Source organism: Piliocolobus tephrosceles, chromosome 5 (genome assembly GCF_002776525.5).
Source record: "Piliocolobus tephrosceles isolate RC106 chromosome 5, ASM277652v3, whole genome shotgun sequence".
Lineage (NCBI taxonomy): Eukaryota > Metazoa > Chordata > Mammalia > Primates > Cercopithecidae > Piliocolobus > Piliocolobus tephrosceles.
This window is the reverse complement of record NC_045438.1, coordinates 29,139,888-29,165,888: the sequence shown is the minus strand read 5'-3', so window position 1 is coordinate 29,165,888 and position 26,001 is coordinate 29,139,888. Positions and strand designations below refer to the sequence as shown.

At 41.0% G+C, this 26,001-nt stretch overlaps 1 protein-coding gene across 5 annotated transcripts in view; it reads right to left on the bottom strand.

Moving 5' to 3' along the window:
* Positions 1-22,244, bottom strand: part of TMEM200A (transmembrane protein 200A) — a 79,887-nt gene extending 57,643 nt beyond the window's left edge. Inside the window, exons 1-2 of one of the 5 annotated variants that reach the window (XM_023230686.1) lie at positions 21,450-22,244; positions 2,668-2,731 (exon numbers count right to left, since the gene is read on the bottom strand). The gene's annotated coding sequence lies outside the window, so the exon portion shown is untranslated. Of the gene's footprint in view, positions 1-2,613; positions 2,732-21,449 lie in introns of all 5 variants that reach the window. The other 4 variants (XM_026454991.1, XM_023230690.1, XM_023230689.1 and 1 more) reach the window with 4 other exon arrangements.
* Between the last annotated feature and the right edge of the window lie 3,757 nt (positions 22,245-26,001).

The window sequence follows — 26,001 nt, the reverse complement described above, 5'->3', positions numbered from 1 at the left end:
TCATAGGTGGGAACTGAACAATGAGCTCACTTAGACTCGGGAAGGGGAACATCACACACTGGGGCCTATCATGGGGAGGGGGGAGGGGGGAGAGATTGCATTGGGGAGTTATACCTGATATAAATGATGAATTGATGGGTGCTGACGAGTTGATGGGTGCAGCACACCAACATGGCACATGTATACATATGTAACAAACCTGCACGTTATGCACATGTACCCTAGAACTTAAAGTATAAAAAAAAAAAAAAAAAAAGAAATGAAAACAAACAAACAAACAAAGCAAAACAAAAAAACTGAAAGCAACTCTATCCAAATAAAAATATCCATTCTGCTACAAAGGAATTATGGGAGATTTTGCAGTAGGCTTTAATGCTGTTATATTATTTTTACTATAAACACAGGTAAAAAAAACATTCTTTCCGTTTAGGCATCTCAGTGTCTTGTACTACCACCTTCATATAAGAAACACATATTGTCACCAAATGATAGAATTAGAAAGAATCTTAAAGGTCAAGTCCTCTTAGCCTTGATAATTAAAGGCCCTCTTCTGCCCACTCACTTCAATAGCATTAAAGGATTATTGATGAATGAACTGTGTGACCGCCTCCACCACAACTGGAAGGTTTCAGGTTTAGAAATAGGTTCTCCATGAAAGAGTGCCTGGGAGTACTGCAGGAGTGCCTTATAAAAAGATCTGGCTTCTAAATGATGCTGGCGAAGAAAAAGGAATACAGGCCGGGCGCGGTGGCTCAAGCCTGTAATCCCAGCACTTTGGGAGGCCGAGATGGGCGGATCACGAGGTCAGGAGATCGAGACCATCCTGGCTAACACGGTGAAACCCCGTCTCTACTAAAAAATACAAAAAACTAGCCGGGCGAGGTGGCAGGTGCCTGTAGTCCCAGCTACTCGGGAGGCTGAGGCAGGAGAATGGCGTAAACCCGGGAAGCGGAGCTTGCAGTGAGCTGAGACCCGGTCACTGCACTCCAGCCCGGGCGACTGAGTGAGACTCCGTCTCAAAAAAAAAAAAAAAAAAAAGAGACAGGAAAAAAAAGAAAAAGGAATACACCTTTGAGCACAGTTTTAAAGTAACAGTATGTTAATGCAAGGCAAATTTGTTTTATTTGAAAATGCCCCAAGTTCCTATCTGTTAAGAAGACATTCTTACTATTCCTTGGTGGTTTTTTGGTTTGTTTGCTGGAATTTTTTGGTGAAAATAGAATCTCAATGCTAATCACCCAGAGTATCTTTTAAACATCCATGGTTTCCTTTCTGCACTAGAAGTTGATGTTTGAAGGGGGTAAGGATTGGAACAATTTTGCATCCATATGGAAGGAAAAACCAGACATCTAAGATGAAGAGGGTAGAGCTTTCCTAATCTCTTCCCTAGATTCTCTCTAGTGGTCTAAAAAGATAATCAATTTCAATTCCCACCTGCCAGTCTTTGGCTGACAATAATATAGTTTCCTTTAGTGACTCTAAGAGTAGCTTATAAAAGGTGCATCTTTAGAGCAATCACAGTTTGCTCTGACAAGCAGAATTTTGGTCCACAGCAGTTTTCAGACCTGTTCTAAGCAAACTCAGTGGCTACCCCTTTTAGCAAAGAAGACTTTGAAAACTCAAGTGCTGCACACAGAAAACACTCCTACGTATCCCAACCCTTCCTCTGAGCGTCGGTGAATGAGATTGGTCCCTGTTCAAGCTACTGGATTTACTGTATTGGAGATCATTTATCTTAGAGGTATGGGGCTGGGATTACTCAGGGAATGAAAACCAAAAAGCTCTCTCAATACAATAGATTATTTTCTCCCAAAACTGAATGTTAGTTGTTTTATAAACCAAGTTACACACCTAGATACATACACACAGTAAAAGAAAGAATAGAGAAAAATCCTAGATAATGCAAGTTTAAGAGTCCCCTCACAAACATACAAAACAATTTTCTTCAGGATATCAACATTATTTCAGAAACATGGGATTTTCTTCTTCAACTAAAGGACAATTTTCTCAACTGTTCATTTTGCATTTCAAGGCAACTTTTGCCAAAGGGCAAAAGGTGATCCCTAAAAATTCACCTGCAAATTATTTCTGTAATTTATGTAAAATAATGTGAGATTACATAGCATCATGAAATGGTTAATGCTCAGACTCTTAGAGAAGGTTTTCAAAAAGAAAAACAGCATGAAAGATTACAGGTTACAAGGTTATAAACCTCCTTTTATTCCAAGCAGAACAAATATAATTTTGAAATTACAGAAGAGCAAAGAAAATTACTTTTTTCTGTAGACAATGAGCTTCTAACTAAGGGCCTTTTCTGTTGGGGATTTGTGTGGAGAGAAAAGAACGAGAGGAATGAGGAGCAGTCTTGCTAAAACAGCCTACTCTATAAAATGACCTATACAATTATTTTTACAGTGAGTGTTTCACCAGAGCAGAGCCCTATCTCTATCTCAATTTAAAAGTGCTTATTGCAAGGAACTTTGAAATGTCCAAATAAGACACCTGGTTTATTTAACAAGCTAAGGAAAGAATTGCCTGACAAAGTCCCACCAATAAACTTTGTTAGCTCACTGGAAGAATAAACCCATTACAAAAATCATCATAAAAAGTCACCATCCAGGTGATCAGTCTCCCAGCTCCCTGACGTCATTCCCTGCTGTCTCTCACCTCCAGAGCCAGGTGTCCGAGGAAAGCCCTGGCTCTCTTCAGTCTTTTTCAGTGGCTCTGTGTGCTAAGAAATTAAGAATTTTTATTGTGTGAACTCCATAACTGACAATGTTGCAAATTTACATGCATGAAGCATAATGTCAACAAGCCAAATCCTCTTTCTACTGTTTTCTGTCTGACTACTTTCTTCCACATTTATATCCAAAAAAATATATTATAAATGACTGAATGGTCATGTGTTTCTTTCTGCCACCGGATGAGATGCTATGATAGAGATAAATCCATTTGCAAAAAGATAATAAATAAATGTACTCCAAATGTAAATTTTTGTATATTAGAAGAAAAGCAAAAACAATTCCAAACTGTCTAACATCCTCAAACTTCTAAAGAAAATGAAAAAAAAATCTTTCAGAAAATTTTATAAGAGAGTTATCTACCCATTGACCAGTTCACTGTAATGTGATTTGACCATCACTTCAAAGGTTAAGCTTGATAGAAAATACAAAATATCTAATGACACGTATTGGAAACATGCTATACCTTTCTGAATCAAGGAAACTTCAAAGGAAAGTTTGAAGTGTCACAAGAATTAACATTTCTTTTTTTATTAATTAAAAACAATAATTTTCTGACCAGGTAAGATGGATCATGCCTATAATTCCAGAACTTTGGGAGGTCAAGGTAGGAGGGTCACTTGAGGTCAGGAGTTCAGGACCAACCTTGGCAACACAGCAAGACCCTATCTCTACAAAACATTAAAAAATTCACCGGGTGTGATGGCATACACCTGTAGTCTCAGCTACTCGGGAGGCTGAGACAGGAGGATTACTTGAGCACAGGTGTTTGAGGGTACAGTGAGCTATGATCATGCCACTACTTTCTGGCCTGGGTGACAGAGTAAAAACCTTTAAATAAATAAATAAAACAAAAATAAAAATACAGGTAACAGAGCATTATACAGCCTTTAGAAAGGCATGTTTACAAAAATTTCAGTAACATGATAAATGCTTATAATAAACTACCAAAAAGCATTCACAAACGGTAAGCTTATTTCTTATAAAAGACTAAAACAACTTACAATGTTGAGAAAGTACTTAACAAGTGATTTCTTCTTTTCTCTTTTTCTTTTCTTTTTTTTTCCTTTGAGACAGAGTCTCACTTTGTCACCCAGGCTGGAGTGCAGTGGTGGCATCTCAGCTTACTACAACCTCCATTTCCCGGGTTCAGGCGAATTCTCATGCCTTAGCCACCCAAGTAGTTGAGACCACAGGTGTGCGCCACCACACCTGGCTAATTTTTCATATTTTTAGTAAAGATGGGGTTTCACCATGTTGGCCAGGCTGGTCTCAAACTTCTGACCTCAAGGGATGCCCCCGTCTCAGCCTCCCAAAGTGCTGGGATTACAGGTGTGAGCCACCACTCTTAGCCTCTTCTTTTCTCATATAATTTGAATAAATTATTCCCACAAAGTTCTTTGGGTCCCATGGCCTCCAAAGTTTTAATACTTGCCAGAATTATTCAAAAAATTTTAAAAAGGAAAAAATAATCTTTTGTACTCATAATGAAGGCGGTATTCAACATGTCTTGATATCCATTTTTACCTCGATGCCAACCACCTGTGATTTGTTAAAACACTGAAAATTAAAAGGAAACTAAAAATACTTACTAGCTTTCTAAATCACAACAGCTCATAATCTATTGATCAGTATTTTCAGAGACCCAGAAAGCTACATCTGGATACACAGCTGAGTGAAGATGGCTATGGGAACCAGATTATTTGCCATCTCCAGGCATTCAAGTGTCCAAACTTCAATTTTATTAAGACGGCATCATGAATATTTCAAAACATCAAAGTGAATAAGGCCAAGAATGGGAGCAGACTATCCCCTGTCATGAATACTCCCCATGTGGCTGCTGTGGAATGCCAGCATGCTGGAACTTGCTGCTCACCTCACAGTGTCTCATTCTCTCCAGGATGGCATTGCTGACTTCCCAGCAATCGGGAAGAGAAAAATTCCAAGCCTAGGGTGGCTCTTTTTCTGAGCTAGTTATTGCCCTTAGTTTGATATGACGTGTTCCTCAGTTGAGTGTCACTGTCTTGCCCAATGCCACAGACAACTAATGAATCCCATGGAGCTACTGTCTTAATTCAATAGAATGTGACAAATTTAATAATGTCTGAGCAAATAGATACGGGCCATAAGGAGGAGTCACAAACACAGTGTGACTTCATGCCTGGCCTCAAGGAACTCACACAGTTCCTTGGGTAAGATGCTTTGCTTCCTGATCTAGAGTCGCTAGGGAAGCCCAAGCAGGTGCCTTGAGGAACCTGGTCACAGACAAATGACTTCACACATAACACAAATGTTCCTGCTTCGTGCCACTACCTTGCCCGTTCCCCAAGAAGATGGAAGGATAAGTTCTTGAAGGCCAGAGGAAGGGGGATACTTTTAGTGGGGATGCAGTCATTATCCTGAATCCATACACTAGTCCCCAAAAATCAAGCACTCGATTCTCCATCAACAGAGCTGAAATGGGCTCTAATTTCTGGTAACATTGCCAGTGGTAAAATCTTGGGAAAAAAAGTCATTCATGTTCCACGCTCCACTCAACTCTTTTTGTTGTCCTGAAGACATTAGGTCCACTTCTACTACTTACAGCCATGGGTTTAGGATAGAGAAAGAAGATAGACCAGTCACTGTCATTTCATACAAGCTCATCTGATGGCACGAGCAAAGCGCCCTGAAAGTGCTGGAAGGTGCAACCAACTCTCCTGAGACAGGCCGGAGAAGACTCCATGAAAGAGGTGCACTAATTCAAGGTGGGTCTAGAAGAATGAAAAATGCCTCCCCAGCAAGGACTTCCCATTCAGGCAGAGCTAACAGCTGTTTCACGTAGAGCATGCATGCATGCAGGGCAAGTGCATCCAGGTGAGAGGGAATGGAGAGGCGAGTGCAAGCCAAAAGGGAAGGGAACAACATTGGGCAGTGTCCACTTTGTGCCATATACTGTGCCAGATCTTCACTTACATGACCTTTCATACTGCCCCCCCACCAACCTCCTAAGATGGCCATGCTGCCCTACACTAAACTGGGGCTCTGCAAGGTCAAGTAATTTGCCCAAGGTTTCATAGCTCTTACGTAGTAATGCTCTAATCCTCCTGTGATTTTCAGATTATCCTTGGCAATGGGATTCTTTCTTCCAGACAAAGTCTCAAGTGAATCATAAGTAGCCCAGATCATAAAAGGTTCACTATATATATCTTTAAAACTATCTTTGAAGGAGAGCCACTTCAGGAAGGCAGCCAGATGGCAGTGTGTTCTGGAGTGAACGGAAGAGGAAGCCACAGATCAGAGAAGCTGCCGACATGTCGGCTTACCAGACTTTCAAATGTTAACCTTCAGTCAGCAATTTCTCAAATTCTACTAGATAAACTATGGACCTAAAGGGTAAAAACCAAATAAACCTTTCTGGTTCCTAGACTTGAATTTTAAAATGACACCATCTTTCCATAAACTTTTAATCTGCACATCTCAACAACAACAAAAAGGTAGCCTCTCATTGTCCAGGTAGAATATCATCCTGTCTGTCTGGCATAGCACGAGGCAGTTTTGAGACCACCCTCAATGTTGTGCGGTTGTCACAGAAACATGGTGGACGTTCTCTGATCACTGAACTGGGAGGAAAATTATTAGAGTCTCCGGCACTGCAATCCGAGCCTGATACTTGTTCTTCTGCAACTTCTCAACTGATGTATGTGTCCAAGGGAAAGTCAACTTCCACAAATATAAACATCCTCTCTCATCAGGAAAACAGCCACTTCCCTCACGGGCCATCTTTAGAGATGGTTCACCAAAAGGCACAGATTTGAAAAAAACAAAACTATATTTTTTTGGTTAGGGGCAGGCAAGAGGATGGATCATCAGATACAGCCAGCAATATCTAGCACTGCTTCTTATGACACATTGCTGATGAAGGCCATCCATAACTGACAGACACTTATGCCAGGACAGATAGGACCACTGATAAGTTCCCCTTCTAAGCATTCAAATAAGAAGAAAAAGGCGCCAAAGGATTGATTGGAGGCTTCTTATTAAACAGGAGACCCTGAATGGCACTGTACTAACTCCCAGATGACTCAAAGTCTAGGAGAGTTTTTACCTTATACGTCTAAGTCATAACTTAAGAGAGTACTATGGGTATATTAAGCATTGTTAGGTGCTTTGATAACTTCATTTTAAAATTTACTTCTGAAACTTAATTTTTATTTTTCTAGAGACAGGGTCTCGCTCTGTTTCCCTGGCTGGAGTACAGTGGCATGACCACAGCTTTCCGCAGCCTCGAATTCCTGGGCTCAAACATTCCTCCTGCCCTGGCCTCCCAAAGTGCTGGGATTACAGGCATGAGCCATCATACCCAGGCTTAAATTTTGAATAGTGTAAAAATTGTAAAAAATGAAAAGACTATGTTGGTAGATTAGAGAAACATAAAAGAAATGTAATTAATCACCTTAGGACAATGCTCACACAAGGCTGATTTTGAATTTTTTCGTATTCATTTCATGTACTACCAGTGACTCTCTACTATGTATTTCACTGTAGGGAAATAAGAACAAGGATGTGATGTTCCCTTAGGGTCCACCATCACATACACAATGGGCCAAGATAAGCTCCCAAATGGGAAGGTTAAATGAAACCTCCAATAAAAGTTGTCTTTTCTCGTCAATTTTAATGAGCTAAAATGCATTCATAATAAAAGCCAGGGTAGCCCTCAGAGTCTTCTGATAGCTATTCAATCACTTCTTTTCTAAATTTTATACTTTCCTTATAGTGTCCTGGCAAATAGCTTAAACTTCTATTTGTGGCTTTACAAACATCTATAACAAAAATAATATATCACCTAGTAGTAAGCCTGCGGATGCTTTAAAAAAGTATAACGGCCTACTAAACTGGAAGGCAGCAATGGAGTTGACAGTAAGAATATATTAGTCATCAGCATGATCATGAAATTGACCTTCAGGCGCACTATTCTATCATTATTTTATTGTGAAGGTGTGACTATGTCTATCCTGTTCTAACAGTATCAACAACTATGACATGAAATTCAAAAAAAAAAAAAGATTTTCAGTAACTTGTAATCCCATTTCACTCAAAAATTTGAAGGTTATATACTACATCGGAGTTGCACTTGTAGATTAAACTGAAGAAACTGAACCCAAATATTCAAAAAGGGCTTCAGTAAGGACCATGTGCGAACAAAGCTTTATTGCGAATATCATGTAGCTTTCATCAGCAGTAGCACATCCCAGCTTTTATCCTACTACTAAGGCTGCTACTTCTCGGTATGCTCTCTATCCACCCTGAAATGTAGAAATTCCCAAAGCTTGTTCCTAAGCCTCCTTCTTTTCTCAATCTCTATTCTCTCCATAGCTTTATTTATCAACTACATACTAACGATTCTTAAATTTAAGTCTCCATTCCATATTTTTCAACTGAGCACCAGCCCCATCTGTCTGTCTGAGCTCCTGCCCCATCTGTCCCATCTGTGCTCTTTCCCCTAAGATGTCTCACACGCATCTCAATTTAATGTGCCCCATACTGAACTCATGCCCTAACTAGTAACATCGACTGGTTCTAGCCAGTCTATGCAGAATGCACAGTAAGGGTTTTTGTGTACTCTGCTTCACTGTTTGACATTGGAGGGTGGAAAAGTCCATCCACCCACAGATCGTGTTAACCCCACCATTTTTTGTAGGTGGGACCCATGGAGAGGCATGAAGCTCAATTGCGCATGCGCACATTTCTCCCTTCGTTAATATTTATGACTCTCCTATGGCTTATTGAATATGCTCATTTAGCCACCACATTCAGCATAAATTCCTGTTCCCTTTGTTCCTCCCTCTAAGTATCTGTTTCTGGCTTCTGGCTAGAAGCTATGCTTCCCAGCCTGTCAGAATGGCCACCCCACAGGCTGTAACCCTTTATGAGAAAGAAAGTCTCCCCCTTTTCTAAATTGTAATTTTTTCCAGTTTAACACAGTGTTGTCTGAAAAATTCACCACACAGCTCTCAATCAACAACAAAATTTTGTTCACACCTCCTGTGGTTTGAATGTGTCCCCCAAACTTCACGTGTTAAAAACTTAATCTACAATTCAAAAGTGTTGGAGGTGGAACCTCTGAGAAGTGATTAGGCCACGAGTCCTCTGCCCTCATAGATGGATTGATGCCATTATGGAAGGAGTGGGTTAGTTATAATAGGAATGGTTTCTTCATAAAAAGAATGAGTTGAACCCCCATATGCTCTCGTCCTTCTGCCATGAGATAACGCAGCAAGAAGGCCTTCACCAGTTGCCAGCACACTGATATTGCCAGCACTCTACTAACCCAGTCTTCAGAACTTGATAAATACATTTCTTTTCTTTTCTTTTTGAATTACCCTGTCTGTGATATTCATGTTACAGAAGCATGAAATAAACTAAGATGCCATCCAAAGTAAAATATCACTCCCTAGGCTTGGGAATTCTATGGGCTATTCTTACTTAAGATCTTTTTTTTTTTTTTTTTTTTGAGACAGAGCCTCACTCTGTCATCCAGGCTGGAGTGCAGTGGCGCGATCTCGGCTCACTGCAACATCCGCCTCCCAGGTTCAAGTGATTCTCTGCCTCAGCCTCCTGAGTAGCTGGGATTACAGGCATGATCCACCATGCCCGGCTAATTTCTTGTATTTTTAGCAGAGAGATGGGGTTTCACCATGTTAGCCAGGATGGTCTCGATCTCCTGACCTCGTGATCCGCCCGCCTCGGCCTCCCAAAGTGCTGGGATTACAGGCGTGAGTCACCTTGTCTGACCAAGATCTTTATTAATATCACTTTCACATGACCACATGATTTCTAAGAACATTGAATTTGAGTTCAGGGCCCATCAGGCAGGCCTATAACTGACACAGACACCTGGGATTTTACTCACTGAATACTTCTTCTGAGACTAGTAATAAAAGTGAGGGTTAGGCCCAACAAAACCCCCACTGATGGGCCTGAACTCTAATTAAATATTCTTAGAAATTATGTGGTCACATGAAAGTGATATTGATAAAGGTTAGCTTCCTAGCAGATACTTCCCATACAACTCAGAGTAAAGTCCAAAGTTTCCTTGTGACCCCAACAGCCTCTGTGAGCCCCTGCTTTGTTCTAATCTATGCTAATGCTACTCACACAGTCCAAGCCAACACCCACACTCCACACTGACTCCTCATGGCCTTCGTACTTTCTATTCCTCCCGCAGTGCACTCCTTCACCAGATATTCTAATGATCTCTTCCCTCACATCATTCAGGTCTCTGCTCAAATGTCAGACCTTATCAAAGAGGCCTTCCTTGGCCTTGCTACTCTAACCCCATCCTAACGGCTATTAGTCCCTGGGCTCTGCTTTATTTTTCTTCTTACTATTTGTCACAACAAATTATACATGTACTATCTGTCTTCCCCAGCTGGAATATAAGGCTCATAAAGACAGGAACTCTGTTTTGTTTCCGATTACATTTCCAGTGCCTAAAATAGTACATGGTAAGTACTCAGAAAATATTTATTGAATGAATAAATAAAAGAATAAATGAGTGAGGGTCTACTGGAAATGAAAGCAGCAGGATTGAGGCCTCTTCCAATCCAAAACTACAGGAGGACTTGGAGGAGCAGCTTAGGTCACCGTCCTCTGAAGCCAAAGAGTCAATATGTAGCCCCACATGCAGGAGGATAAAGAAGAGAGGGCTGGGTTCATGGGGCTCTAGGTAGGAATAAGTCCCAGAGGCCTGCAGCCAGATAGGTCTCCTGCCAAATAAACAGATGAGATGCTGGCAGTTGGGGCAGGAGAACAGGGAATCCCTAGGGAGATATCTCTAGAAACGAGAATTGCGATGCAGGTGGCCTTGTTACTTGGAGATGGATGGCATGTGCTGCCTTTTTATCTGTGACTTCTTTTTTGTAATCTGTCTTTTCAAATCACTTAACCAAATACCAGACTAAAGGAATTCCTGAATTAATTCACAATCTCACTCCTCATTACTGCCACCCCAGCATAGACTCAGGGAGTATCATATAGCATCTTACTGCAAAACTCTTTCCCTTGTGCTAAGTACTTAGAGTGTTACCCAATGGCTCTCTAGCCTGTGAGTTTCTTGAGAAAAGCTTGTTATGCTCTTAGCATAGAACACAATGGCCAGCACTTAGTATGCGTACAATAAATGTCAGATGACTTAATAAGTATATTTGGCGAGATCTCCCAGAAGACACTGAGCTAAATATTCATTAACAAGCATCATTAGTTATATGTTATTATTGTCTTATATTCAATTATGCATGAAAAGTTCTGAATGGAGGTTATTTCGAGAATTGGGAGACTCACAAAATAAATAAGGAATTTCCACAAGTCAAGTAAAGTGTGATAAGACCAAGTGATATTAATAAAATCTTTATATAAAATGTGGACTTTCCAGAGATTTCTACTTAACTAGAGAGAAAAAAAAAAATGTATGTGAGGAAGATGATTATGCTTGTGTATTTTTTATTTTTCAATATTTCAATTTTAGCATTTTGAATATAATTTAAAATTACGGTTAATATTTAGAGTATAAAGAACATATTATCCATATTATCCTTTTTTTTCAAAGAAAAGGCTTAGTATTTTCATAAAAATACTGTTTTGTGTGATTTTCCTGAGTGCAGTGGCTCACACCTGTAATCCCAGCACTTTGTGAGGCCAAGGAAAGGTGGATTGCTTGAGGTCAGGAGGTCAAGACGAGCCTGGCCAACATGGTGAAACCTCATCTCTACTAAAAATACAAAAATTAGCCAGGCATGGTGATGTGTGCCTGTAGTTCCAGCTACTTGGGAGGCTACTTGTGGAGTCCCAGCACAAGAATCGCTTGAACCCAGGAGGTAGAGGTTGCAGTGAGTCAAAATCACATCACTGCACTCCAGCCTGTGCGACAGAGTGAGACACTGTCTCAAAAAATAATTAATTAATTAATTGAATGTGATAATTATTTAATGTGACAATAATTAAATGTGAAAATAATTTAATTAATTAACGTGATTTTTATATCCTAGGTTAATTTTTTTCTTACAAGTAAAATATTCCATATGGTTAATTCAGTAACATTTATCAAATGCATATAATGTATAAGTCAATATGCTAGGCTCAGTTAAAGAATACAAGTTTCACATAACAAAAACTCTATGGTGGACTTACTAAGCTCTATATATTCTTTTGAAATTGCTATTTATATTTAGTTACATTTATATATTTATTAAATCTATTTACATGTTATATTTATATTAAAACCCCTTTGTAGGTATACATACTGTATATGAAATGTCCTTAACCATATAGTGATACATGATATATCTTGACCATAACTACATATAGTCTCTAATGTGAGCATTGTTTTTGCTCCCAATACAAATATCATCATTACAGTGAAGTAATATTTTGCATTCTTCATCTCAACACTCATTTTTAATAAATGACCTCAAATATCATGCTCCAAAAGAGCAACCTTCTAATGGCTTTCCAGTGCACTGAGTATAAAACCTACTCCAATGCCCCCTCCCCAAATATGTGAGGCTGGCTCCTTATTCTCTCGCAGGTTCTAGTTCAAATGCCTCAAATGCAGGGAGGTTTTCCTTGACCATCTGATCTAAATGAGTCCATGCACTCTCCATGACATCAGACTCTTTACTTTCTTTACAGCACTTTTGACTGCCTGAAATTGCCTTGCTCATTTATATGTTTCCTGTTTGTCTCCTCCATTTACAATGTAAGCTCCTCCATAACTTTTTGTTTTGGTCATTACTGGATCCCCAGCTGGCAGCACAAATATTTAATGAATCCTTTATTAATTAATAAACTTTCTCCTGAGCCAAGTTTACTTTTTAATGCATGTCATAAGAGCTTTTATGTGTCTTATAAGTAAATAAATATATAAGGCATGAATTCCTACACAGTGTTCTGCGTTATTGTTGTGTAAGAAGTTCTGTCTCACTTTTGACAAAATGAGTCATAAATATAATTTAACATCACCTACTGAATGAATCTCCCTAAATAATCATTTGTTGAACAAATGAACAAAAATAATTTTGTTCAAAATTATTGACTGAGATCCGTAAAGGAGAATAGAGTTATTACAATATAATAATATCCTTCAACTTTTAGAAGAAAACCAAAACATTTTTTTATTTTAGTTGTAAATTATTTTTATAGGAATATAGTAGTTGTGGAAAAAATTGAAACTGGCACTCAAAAACCACCTCAAATCGACTGCGACACTAAGTTTAATAGTTCTCTTTACTCTCAATAAGTGTTTTTAGACAATAAAATACCCCGCAGAGGTATGTGTAAGATCTAAATTCCTCTTCTGGAATAAGTCAAAGTTCATTGCTATAAAACTAGGTACTGTGATGTGGTTGAATTTTGTTTGGAAAGGAGAGTAAAACCAGAAGTTTCAAAATTCAGGAACTTTGTTTCTGGGCAATCAGTGACTAACATTACAGAAGTTTTCTAGGGGAAAAATCTCAAGCATTTTCAAGCTGGGTGAGGTGGCTCATACCTATAATCCCAGCACTTTGGGAGTTTGAGGCAGGTGGATTACCTGAGGTCAGGAGTTCGAGACCAGACTGGCCAACATGGTGAAACTCCATCTCTACTAAAAATAACAACAACAACAAAAAAATTAGCCTGGCATGGTGGTGTGCCCCTGTAATCCCAGCTACTCGGGAGGCTGAGGGAGGAAAATCGCTTGAACCTGGGAGGCGGAGATTGCAGTATGCTAAGATCATGCCACTGCACTCCAGCCTGACTGGTGACAGAGCAACATTCGGTCTGAAAAACAAACAAACAAACAAACTCAGGCATTTTCAGATCCCACCTCCCAGCAAAACTTGGTCTAAGGTCACCTGCTGAGGATACAGCCATGGACAAAACAGATACAGGCCTACTTTCACTTGGGTTACAGCCCCAGTGAAAAGCGCAGTTAGAACACTCCATGACTACTAAGACCTAATATCCAAGGCTACAGAGGTGGGGCTGTCAGGGGTTTAGCTCTGCAAAAAGGGGCTCTCAACCTACATCAATCAACTTCTCTCACGGGCTGCCCCACAGCAGAGTCTGAAGAGTCCCCAAACAGGATGTGTATAACACTGGCTTTCAAAAAATCATTCACAAGCTACTTTTTCTGTCATGGGCCCCTATCTGCATGTTCAGAAACACTTATAAGTAAATTTTAAACAGTGAAATGAATCACAATATCTCACACAGTCTACATTCTAAAAGGGAGATTTGGGTAACAAAGGAACAAAATCAGCAGTTAGCATAAACTATTCCTTTTTTCAAAATGGTAGCTTTTTAAAATTTAAAAATAAAAACAACCACCTAGTGAGAGCATGTGAAGGGTAGTTCCATGCACTGTCAGTCATAACTTCAGTTATTTGCAAATCAGTTTGGGATTAAGTATCAAGAGCCTGAAATTTTCATACCCTTTGACCCAGGAATTATCGTTCCACGAATCTTTTTTAAAGAAGTAATCTGATAAACATACATAAAATGGAATATAAATGCATTTATAACCCTTATGCACTAAAAAGAGAATCTGAAATTTGAAGAAAGATTCATCAAAGTGCCACTTATAACACTAAATATTTAGAAATGGCCTAAAAGTCCAATTTTAAGGGACTAGTTAATAAATTATGGTATGTCCACATAATCCAATATTATACTGACATTAATAAAGCTTGCCTAGAAGTTGGAAAATATTTAAGACATAAGATTAAGCAAACAGAGTAGGTTGTAATACGCTATTAAGCAATACGGAAAAAATCATTAAAAATAAGGAGAAAGAAAGTGCCAGAATGTTACGAGTGCCTTTGGGTCACAGGATTACAGGCAAATTTTCTCCCTGACTTTTTATACTTAACATATTTCCCAAGGTTTTTATTGGGAGTGTGTATCGCCTTCATGATTAGAAAATATAACATCTCTTCAGAAATGCTAACTCCATTTTATGACAAATACTCGCACATGTATGTTCACTAAGCCAATCTGACTGACTTTGCCAAGGGAAACAAAATTTGTGTCTCTCTTATGCCAACCTCAGCTTAGAGACAGTACTGAGATTCTTTGGATTCATCCTGTATTTAAGCCCAAAGATGTTGACTCTCAAAAGGAAAATATTTTTTTTTCTCCCCAGCAGTTGCTAATCTATCAGCACCTCTGTGATTAGCTCACTATTTACAAGAAAGAGCCTACTCTTATTCAGCATTGCTTTTGTGTCACGAGCCTCTAATATTCTTTCCATATCTCTACCAGCTTTATTTCAAAGCATCGTAATCATTTGTTTACATATTATTCTATTGAGTTGTTCTAAAAGTTTTATACATGGTTGTTTTATCTCTCCGAATAGGCTACAAGGTTCTCGTAAATACTTCTATTTTTATACACTTTCTCATTCCCCTTCCTCTTGTCGTACATATATACACAGTGGATTGCACACACATCCAGTCACACACCTAAGCGGATACAAATTTGATCTTATATTTGTTGGGGAACGATATGATGTCACTCACATTCTACTAGTAACTCATTTTACTTACAGCATCCTCAAGTACACACCTTTATAACTAGAGTGTGTTTCATGAACCTACTACATTCAGCATGTGCTAGCGAGTGTCCTCTCTCCCTCTCTATATGTGTCTACTTCTTAATTTTTCATATTTCAGGGCAGAGTATCTGTATGTATAAAGGTAAATTCAGGCCATGGCAGCTGGCAGAGGTCCCTTCTCTTGAACTGAAATCAGTGACTTAAATTAAGCCTTCCAAACATCTGACTCGCTGACGTATCTACCCTGCATAATGATAGAGATCCTGTACTGAGGGGAAAAAACCTACTAGATTATTACGTTTTCTGCCAAAGCTGGATATAATCCTGCTGGACAATTCTCTTCAGACAGTCTGCTCTTATCTCACACTCAGATGTCTAAAAGTTAGCTTACTGTCTTCCTTCACAACTATATGCCCCTGCTGATTTCCCCATTTCCATCTCTCAGACTTGATATCGACCTTGTTCTGCTAGCACCAGGATGACTCCCTGAAGATCCAGGAAGAGGTCTGGATTCCAACAGATCTGGGTTCCATGCCAGCTCTTTCACTTTCCAGTCTGGCTCCAGGAGCCTAGGCCAGTCACTGAACCTTCTGAGTCTCCATTTCCTGGCTCAAGAAAAGTGGTGGTGGAGGGGAGGCATAATATTTACCCTTCTGGAACTTATAATGAAGATTTAGTGAGATTACGTATCTAAGGCACATGGCCTTACAAATGTTAGCTCCTTTCTCTGACAGTGCCTGACAACTCATAAAATCCTGTCTCCCTCTGAGGAGCTGCCCATTCCATATCCTTATCGACTTACACCAGGAAGGATATTTAAAGCCATGGCAGATGGTAGAGTTCCTGTTCTCAGGTCAACAATCAAACCCCAGTTGTTCTATTGATCTGCCCATCTGTTCGACTTCCTGATAATTCTCCCATTCCCTTTCCTTGCTATACCCCAAACCCTAAACCCAGAATCGATGCATGTGATATTCTTTCCTTTCCGAGAATGTCTTACCTTGACATTCTTGTCCAGGTAGGCTCTGAACATGAATGCCATGCGCTTTCACCCTAATAACTTCTGTTCTGTGCCTTCTATTTGACCTGGAATTCTGGTACTCTCATTTCCTATCAGAAGGGCCAACCTTTAGCTGGTCCTTCAGTGTGGCCTGATACAGTGAATTTGACCTTGAGGTTGAGAGGTAGTTTTCCATAGTGGTTAAAGCAAGGCTTTGATGTCCGACTGCCAGGGATTGATTTCCAGCTGTACTGTCTAATGGCCTCATAACCTTCAGTAAGTTATTTACCTCCCTGACTTTGAGTTTTCTCTCATTGGAGGGCTATCATGAGATTTATATAACATTAATATAATAACTTTAAAGTATGCAACATGAACCTACCATACTAAGTAGATCCTTGGTAAATGTCAGTTCTACGCATGCCCCTAGCACTCATGGTGACTACAGGCCTCCTGTCTACACAATCCATTTGCTATTAACCTATCTACCATGCACAGCCATTTCACCTACTGGCCTAGGCTGACTTCCTAGTCTACACCCTCCTGGTCTATTTCATTGCACAAGTGCTTCTGTCAACATAAACGCTCCTTCATCCTGACATATAACCTCACAAGAACTTCATAATATTGCTCACAAATTCTTGCTGCCAATTGGAAAATTCTTACTTTAATTGGAAACCTATCATCTTATGCCTCCTAAATGATAATCCTAATCTGTGCCTGCCACTCCCCTCTGCTCATTTCCAACAACCCAATGAATTTGCATAAACAATAGTCCTGTGTTAATCACTTCAGCTCCCTGTTCAAATTTTCACTGGCTCTACAATGGCCAAAGTAGGGGGTCTCCAATCTCATCATCAGTAGATGGGCAGGGCTTTTGGAAACAAAATCTCTGGGCTGGAAATAAGGCACAGGGATATTTGCTAGAAGTACATAGATATGAATAAATGGTGGCTTCCCATTCAATAGTATTCTGGAAACAATCCTCCTTTTAATAAAGTTTAAATATGAGGGCATTATTTCATAACTGGGCTATACCTTGCTTGGGAGAAAGATCCCACTTTTGGGATATGCATAGTCTTGACATCTGAGATGCTTCCATGTGTAAACTCCAGATCATTGTGCAGAGGGCTGTCCCAAAAAAGGAAGGAATTTTTCCAAATAATAGACACATTGTTTTTGATTGGCAGCATTATATTTTTGGGAGAACCACACCTCTATGTAATCTTGACAGAACTGCCTATCATAGTGCCCTACCAGCCTTCTCCTCCTCATCCCAGCAGCAGAACCACATATACACAGGGTTGGGCACACAATTTAGTCCAATACAATCAGAGTAGCACTCTCCGCTAGATACAGAGACCAATTCAATTACCACTGATCAGGGCCAATCAGAGCCCTTCAAGGAGATTTATAAAAATGGGACCTGGAAGAGAAAGACCTCTTTTTCTCATAGATGAAAAGCTCAGGAATGTGGGTTTAGAACTACCCAGAGTCATCTTTCTCCATACTCAGAAAGAGTGCCTCAGAATACAGCTGACCCAGAGAGAAGTGGGGCCGAGAAACGGGGAGCGAGAGAAAGAATCCCAACAAAGTTGTGTAAGTCTCTGAGTTCCAGCCATGACTGAAGCAAGGACCACCTTTGGACTTTCCGGTCACATGACTCAATAAGTCCTTTCTTGCTTTACTTAGTTAAATATTCACACATGCAAGCAAATGAATCCTGAGTAACTCCCTTCTACATGAACACAGAGTGGGGTGGTGAACAGAGTGGGGTGGTAAGCGGGGATTTGTCCCATCTTGGTGTACTTCATGCTCAGGGCAGAGTGATTAGGGCTCTACAGGAAGGAATGTACAGACGCTCATCTTACACCTTGCTAGATTTCTAGGACTTCTGTGTAATTTCACCTCTGGTGACAAAGTTTCCAAAGCACAACTTGCAGAACGCATCCAATCAGTTAGTGATACAGTGGCCCCAGAATCCTCGCCTTTATAGGAAATACATAGATTTCCTTTTTCCAGCATCACTAAAAGCCCTTGGAAGAGAGCTTTCAATTACTCTGTGGTAGTCAAACCCCCAGAATTCCTGCTGGGGAAGAGGGGACCTCAGGGGAGGAGCGGGCACAGAACAAGAGCAGTCAGATTAAACATCAATAATCAGAATTCAAGGCATTTCAGGAAGTCTTGAGCTCATAATTGGAGACTTCCGTGTTCCAGAATGTAACCTAAATTCTTACTCAGAAATTCAACTTCACTTAAAATCTGACCCTAACCTTACGTCTCTCCCCTGTTTACTCAGGGTTTCCAAAGTGAGTTTTAGCTTCTCCTATCTCTACAAATCCTGCAGAAAGGCAGTGGCGCACACTGGTGCAGATGTACTTTGCGGTAGTAGTCCCGGCTTCATCACCTTTCTGCTCTAATTACTTCTGAGGGTTGTCATGAAAATCAATTGCCATGATTTGTGAAAATTCATGGAAAACCACCCAGTACTAACTGAAAGTTGGTATTTTTATTATTTTATTATGTATTTTCAATTCACATAATCAATGTTAGGCCAGATGTCCCAGGCCAGACATCTTTTACTTCTCTTTGCCATTTCCCATTCAATACAACTAGCAAGACCCTTCAGCCTGGCTTCCTTTGACCAAAACCCTACAAACTACCCTCCTACACACACACACTGATTTCTGTCTCTCTTTAATTCTGCCAGAATTTGCCTTGCAGCATTTTTAAAAGAGAACATAAAGATCGCCAGTCCAAAGCCCTCATTCTGCAGATAAGGGCACCAAGAACCAAAAAGGCAGAGGAACTTACCCACTTACCCACAGCCACCTAATCAGTGATTCAGTCAAGATGACAACTCCCCATCCAGGTCCCTTTGCAACACACTATACTGCTTCCCAGTCTGCACTGGTCCCCTGCTGCTCTCAGACCACCTCAGCTGCCAAGTGATCTGTGGTATATTTATCAGTCCCCTCTCCATCAGCCTATAAGCCCATAGAAAAGGCCTGGAGGGGTAGCTAGGATGACACCACAACAAGCACTCACTGATGTTTTCTGAGGTTTTGAGCCCATATCAGATCTCAGCAGACAAAACATAGTGTAAGTCCAGGAACAAGTGGATCTGCTTGATAAAACCGTAAATCAGATATACATTCCTTAATAAAATGAGGTCCATCTCATCTCATTGCAGGTTTGGTTTTCTGTCGCTACACAAGTTATTTTTCCTCTTTTACATTCTACCCTCTATTTGATAAGTAATGTATATGACTACAAGGGCTTATTTTTTATCCTCTACTAATTTTGCTTAAGAAATGTAAAAGGTGACATTTGCTTTTATCTTTGTTCTTATCTATCTTTCTAAGCTAAATATGAATTTCTTTCCTTTATGCTAAGAGTTATCATGAGAAATAGAGTATTTAACCAATCAGTTCAGATCTGCTCCCTCTATATGTCAGTAGTTATCCTTTTCTGTCCAATGAGCTATTGTCAAAATTCTGAAGCTACACAAGTCCAAATATAGCAATGTAACTCTTGGAGCATCCAAAAGCTTCATAAAAAATTCCACTAAGTTAAAATAACAAGTACAACCATCCCTCTTTACAATAATCTTTCCTGAAGAATCCCTTCTGATTATGCGTGTCTTTAGACCCTATACGCATTTACCTAGACCTGCCTCAAAGGCAACAGGTGAATTCTTTCTATGCTAACTGCCTGGAAATTACATACAGGGACTTCCCACACAACTCTACTGAAGGCTTTCCCAGCCTAGATACAAAGCTAATTATAACCAGGGTTACAAATTATAGCTAAATTATCTCATAATTATGAGCTATCTAGTAGGACTTGATTAAAAATCATTCTCAGTGTGTATGTTTTACAGTTAAAAAATCATAATGTTAAATTGTCAAAGCATTTAACTACAGTTTCCAGTTAATGGAAGCATTATTTTCTGTTTAGAAGGACTTCTATTCTTCACTTAAGGTGTTTAAAAAGAATGAAACTACAACCACATGCTTCTGTGTAGGTAAACAGTGGGAAAATAAAGTAAGGTTTTAAAAGTTTCAAAATTAAGTCTACTTTTCACAAAATGATAACGTTTTCTAGTATCAGTAGCCAAATAACAAACTGAAGGTCTTTTTATAAGTGTTTCCATGATTCAAGAAATGACAAAGTAAATAGCTTTCACAACCTCTGGTAATATTTATGCATACAGCCCTATAGAAAGTGTGCCTCTGAATTTGGTTTGATTGCAAAACCAAGAATTCAATATTCTTTCTCACAAACAAGAATAATGATCGATTCTTGAAATGCTTTCTATGCAGTTGTCCATAACTACTTCTGAAGGTATTCAAAAGAGATAAGGCAAGAGACACTCTAGTCCAACATATTTAGTTTTTAAATACACCAGACTAAGGTGGACGGGGGCTGATTACAATTAGTCAATTACATGTATATGCTGCCTTTCTCTCTGACATTACCAATGCCTGATACTGAACAATGAATTGTTACATAAAACACACACACACAAACACACGCACACATTTCTCTAAATCAAACAGCAGTAAATACAGAGAGCTTGCGCCTACACAACTGTGAAGTGTTGGCTTGAACAATTTATAGCAAAAGAATGATTAATGAAGCAAATCTTAGTAGCCTTCAGTCCTTTCTCTTACAGACAAGACTACAGGGAGAAGAGTAGTGCTGAATTCTGCAAATAATTGCTTTGTCTCTCCATTTTGCCTGTGTAGATTCTGCCCCATCCAGATACTGCTTTAGGAAACCCTGACCATACTTTGCTCAATCACAAATTAACACTGTGGACATTACAGAGAATGCTGACTCTCAGGAACCGAGACAAAGGAGGGTGTTGCTTGGAGAAACCCAGCCAGGCGCTCCAGTACTCCGCGTTCTTGGAGGCTGCCCCGCACGGCTTCTCTCGCGCTCCGGGCACTGGGGAGTCCGGACCCGGTGGCGGACTTGGTTTGTTTCCCAAACTTTAGGAGAGACAGCGTTTACCTAACTCTGGAGGCTGCAGCGGAGAGGAGGGCAGGGGGCTGAAGAAGTGCCCGGTTTCGGCTGCAGTGGCGGCCCACCCACCTCCCCACTCGCGGCAGCACCCTTTCCTTTCCCTCACCTGTCCTGAGCACTGGGCCCTGGGGGTCGGGTCGCCTCTCCCGGTTCGCAGTCCTGGTCTCACTCCAGGAGCTGTCGGGATGTCGGGCGCCTCTGGAGGCGGACGAAGAAGGCGGCGGGGTCGGGGGCGTCAGCGGGAATCTCGGCCGCCGTGGGCAGCCGCGGTCTCCCTCCCCATCCCAGGGCTCGGGAGGCCACCGCGGACCGATGAGTCAGGCGAGGGGGCGGGCGGCAAGGGGTGCAAGCGGGCGGAGAGTGGGGGCGCCCCTATGCCCGCGCTGGGGGGGCACCGGCGGCCTCCGGGCATGGGACGCGCTGCTGCTGGTGCTCACAGAGGGCCTCCGCCATCCGGGCGCAGAGTGCAGGCGCGCCTGCCCTCGGAGGGCACTAGGCGCAGCGAGCCGGGCAGGGGAGAGGGAGTCGCCGCTCAGGCGGCGCCGCCACCGTGTCCAAGAAAAACAAAAGGGACCGGGGATGGGAAGGGAAAAGTTTTCTGCTGGGCTCCAGATGGATCCCAGCCCCAAACCTCACGCCACAAAGCCCCGAAGAGGCGGGTTGGGGGCGGGGGCCGGGGCGGGCTTCCAGGGGCGTCGCTGTGCGCCTGCGACCCCGTACGGTGCCAATCTCGCCGCCGCCCCAAAACCTGTGGGAAACCCCAGTCCTGCCACCCCCTCCTGGAGGACGCAGACAGGATCCGCTCCTCCCTCTGCAGGAGCCCAGGCCGGCAGATCCGCGCCCCGGCCACAAAGTTGCACTTCGAGAGCCCGAATCACCCGCAGACAAAACCCATCTTTGGGAACAAAGTACCCGCTTCCAGGCGCTCTTCCCGGGCTGTAAGGCCGGCGTGCGGAAACGGACACACCCACCCGCGGGGCCCGCCTCTCGCTACCGCGGGACCACGGGTTCCAGAGCCAGGGACCCGGCTCCCCCAGTTCTCCGGAGCGGCTGGGGGAGCTCCAGCCGACTCGGGGTGTTCCCGGAGCAGGCGCCGCAAGACCCTGGCTCCACGCCCCTCGGACGCTTTCTGCTCAGATGCAGCCCGGCGGGCCGGGGTCCCCCTGGCGGGCTGCGCGGGCGCTGCGCTAGCAAAGTCAAACCTGGCCGGAACAGACGCGGCCAAGGCCCGCTCCGTCCACGCGTCCTGCCGGCCCAGAAAGGGACCCCGGAGAACGGCTTGGGGGCGAGAACCATGGGCGGGGGGAATGGAAGACAGGGGGAACTGAAGCACGGAGGGCTTCGATGAGCAGTGCAGATGTTCAACTCCAAACATCAAAGCCAACGGAGGTTCAGGTTACTCCTCCCTGACCCCAAACATCCAGTGAGTGGAGACTGTGTCCTGTTCATAGAGTGAAATATGTTGTCTCTAATTCGGCAGAGACAGTGATGACTGTATATATGCAGGCCAATTCCGTAAGTAAAGTTTCATGTAAAACTAATTACCGGATATTCCAACCACCCACCAGGCCTGTGCAGAGAAGGCCAGCCGCATGCGCAGGGAATGTGCTATGCTTGTGTCCCCTGGATGTGTTTTAAGTGACAGAAGGCAAGTATGATATTCTGGTGCAGTGTATTTGTTTATTTCAGCATGTGATCTGTTTATCTCATTTTCAGGAAAAGTTTGCTTCTGGGGGGCATAAAATGTATGTTTGGGGGGTGGGGGAGATCCATGCAAAAATTTCCACGTTAGAAAAATATCTTTAAAATCAGATATGGCAATGAGAAGAGGCTGTAGAAATGGATTTCCCGTGGTGTTACCTTCTTGCCTTGACTAGAAGAATTTAGAGATAGGGCTCTTTTAGTGGAGATGTCACAATCAAACTGTTTTATAAAAAGAAAGAAAAGAAAACTAAAGGAGTTGGGGTGGGGGAAGGATGAGTCACCTTTATAAACCATCTGTAGTTTTATTTTTACCCCACCTGCATCTTGTATTCTAGCCCACAGCCACTTGCTCAGTTCGCTTAGGTTTTCTTAAATGCGTTTGTCAAGCACCATATCAAAGGAATATGCTTCCATTGGGCCTTCCTCCTAGTTGCCTCTACATTTTATAAAGAAGTACACTGAAGCCACATTGTCTATAAAGCTCCTGAGAGGGAACACCCTCCTGGTTCCCCTCACTAGCTAAGGAGTGAGTAATAGGAATAGGCTCATAGCCCATAGATCATTTGAGATGACATCCTCTCTAAGACCCATGGTGAAACGTTTAAAATGGTCACCTAGCCATTTTAAGCATTGAGTGACTGAGCCGTCCTCAAAAAGAGACTGATGAGAACCGTGAAAAAAGGAATAAGCACATTCTTAGGACCACAGATATTGATGCTTCCTCATTTATGAACTATGAACTCAGATTTTAGTGATTTACCGAAAAAGAAGAAAGATGGACTAAGTGAGATCACCAAAAGGGAATTATTTAAATTTGTTTTTAAAATAATTACTGTTAGTCTCACAAAAGACAGGTAAAATGGCCTGTAAATAGAGGATTATTTGCAATTCAGTACTCCGAGCAACTCTCAACATATTAGTTATAAATTTTCCCTGACATTGAGTGCTCAAGGGAATCTCAGGTAAATTATTTATCTTTACTAATGGCCAATATCTTTCCATCTGAAAGTGAATATACCATGCCAGTAATGGATTTTTAATTTAGCTGCACATCTGCTTTGGAAATAATGGATAGAAGTCAACTATTTTCTACTTCTCGCCATCAAGTAGCACTGCACTTCACACATAATATTTTTTGCTGTGTCTATATGAGATGTGTAAATTTCCACTAAAACAAGCCAACCTTATAAGAGTGCATAGTAGAAAGAGAGTAATCCAAGAGTCCTGTAATCCAAGCTCAACCACCTACTAACAGAGGGACTTTGTACCTCATTTCTCCCATCCCTTAAGTAAGAACAAAGTATCTATTTCAAAGTATTATGAAAATTGAATGAAATGATGTGTATAATATTCTTCTTACACATCACATAGATCCTGAATGCATATGTAATTGAACATATATACACTCACATCAAACTTGTTTTAATGCAATTAACATCATAAAAAAGACTCTTCCTCTGGAATCAAGAATTAACTTGAAAAAAATGTCAAAATATGAAGATCAACATTTTCACTCCTGGTATACTATTATGAAAGTCTAATGGATGGCAATTAATATATAATGAATTAATTTTGGAAACATACACTGAAATGAAAAAGAATGAGTAGTATTCTTAAGAGGTCACGTAACAAGGCTAAGGGAAGGGCTATTAGAAAATTTGCGTGGGATTATACTCATTTTCTCTTGCCGTAAATGCAGCCTATAGCATTTTTAGACCTGAGAAGGGGTCCTTAAACAGAAAATAAAAATGTCTTCAATGGGAAAAAATAGAATTGCTTGCTAGATTTTTATCTGAATGGCTTTGTTCCTGATGTGAAATAGATAGATAGTCTTAAAACCCCTGTAGTATTTATGCTGGCAGCCATAGTTGCTTTTTCAAAGTAGAGGGTAAAGTCAATAAAGAAAATGAACTTTCTGACGTTATTCTTGAAATAAGGAAACAGGGGGAGGAATATAGGATAAAGAAAAAGGTAGAGGAAATATATTTAACAATAAAATTTTAAGGTCATTTTTATTTCACTGTGATTTTGAATAGCACTTTGTCATACTTTTATTTTTGCTTTCTCATTATGTGCAATTGACAAATAGTTCAGTGTATTTCACAGCAGAAAGATGTTGTTAATTTCTCTTCTGTTCATTAAATGTGCAAGTAACAGTGCTAACCCCTCTCAAATTGATATTTTGTAATGTTGAGGCTAGTATGACTACTTAAATATTTATACATTCTGTATTAGATACAGAATCATCTATATTAGATAATTAGATATCTCCTTGTTAGATAATAAACCTGATTAGATTCTTTTTGCCTGAGGGGCACTGGCAGCGTACCATTTAGAAATGTGAGATGAGCCACACTCTCTCCCTTCCAAAGCCCAGTTCTTTCCTCTGAACAGATTTGTGCCTATTGAAGGGAATAATCTCCAAGTAGCTTACAGAAATTCAAAAATCACTTTTTAAAGATTTTGACTGTGTTTGTTGCAAGAATCTACCCATAGAAGATAATAGAGATTTGACTGAAATGAGAGAAGATGGTAAGTGGTGGCCCACCTGTTCCACTGTCCATGGTACTGAACCAGTCATTCTTTCATTGGTGCTTGACTACTCAAAAGCATAGTCCGAGACTCAGCAATATTTGCATCACGGGGAAACTGTTAGAATAGTAAGATCTCAGGCCCTTGCCCAAACCTATTAAATCATACTCTGCAACTCAACAACATACTCAAGTGATCCGTCTGCATGTTAATATTTGAAAAGCACTGCACAAGGGCACGGTTCACATGTCCTCTGACTTCCCTGGTGCTCTGCTTACATCAGCCTTCACTTCACTCCCTTACAGAAGTATAGCCCAAATGCTGCCTTTTTAGCTGTATTTCATTTGGTGATGGTGGTATGGTGTTACACAGAGAGCATAGCCTTTGACTCGAACAGCTGGGTTAAAATATTAACTTTTACT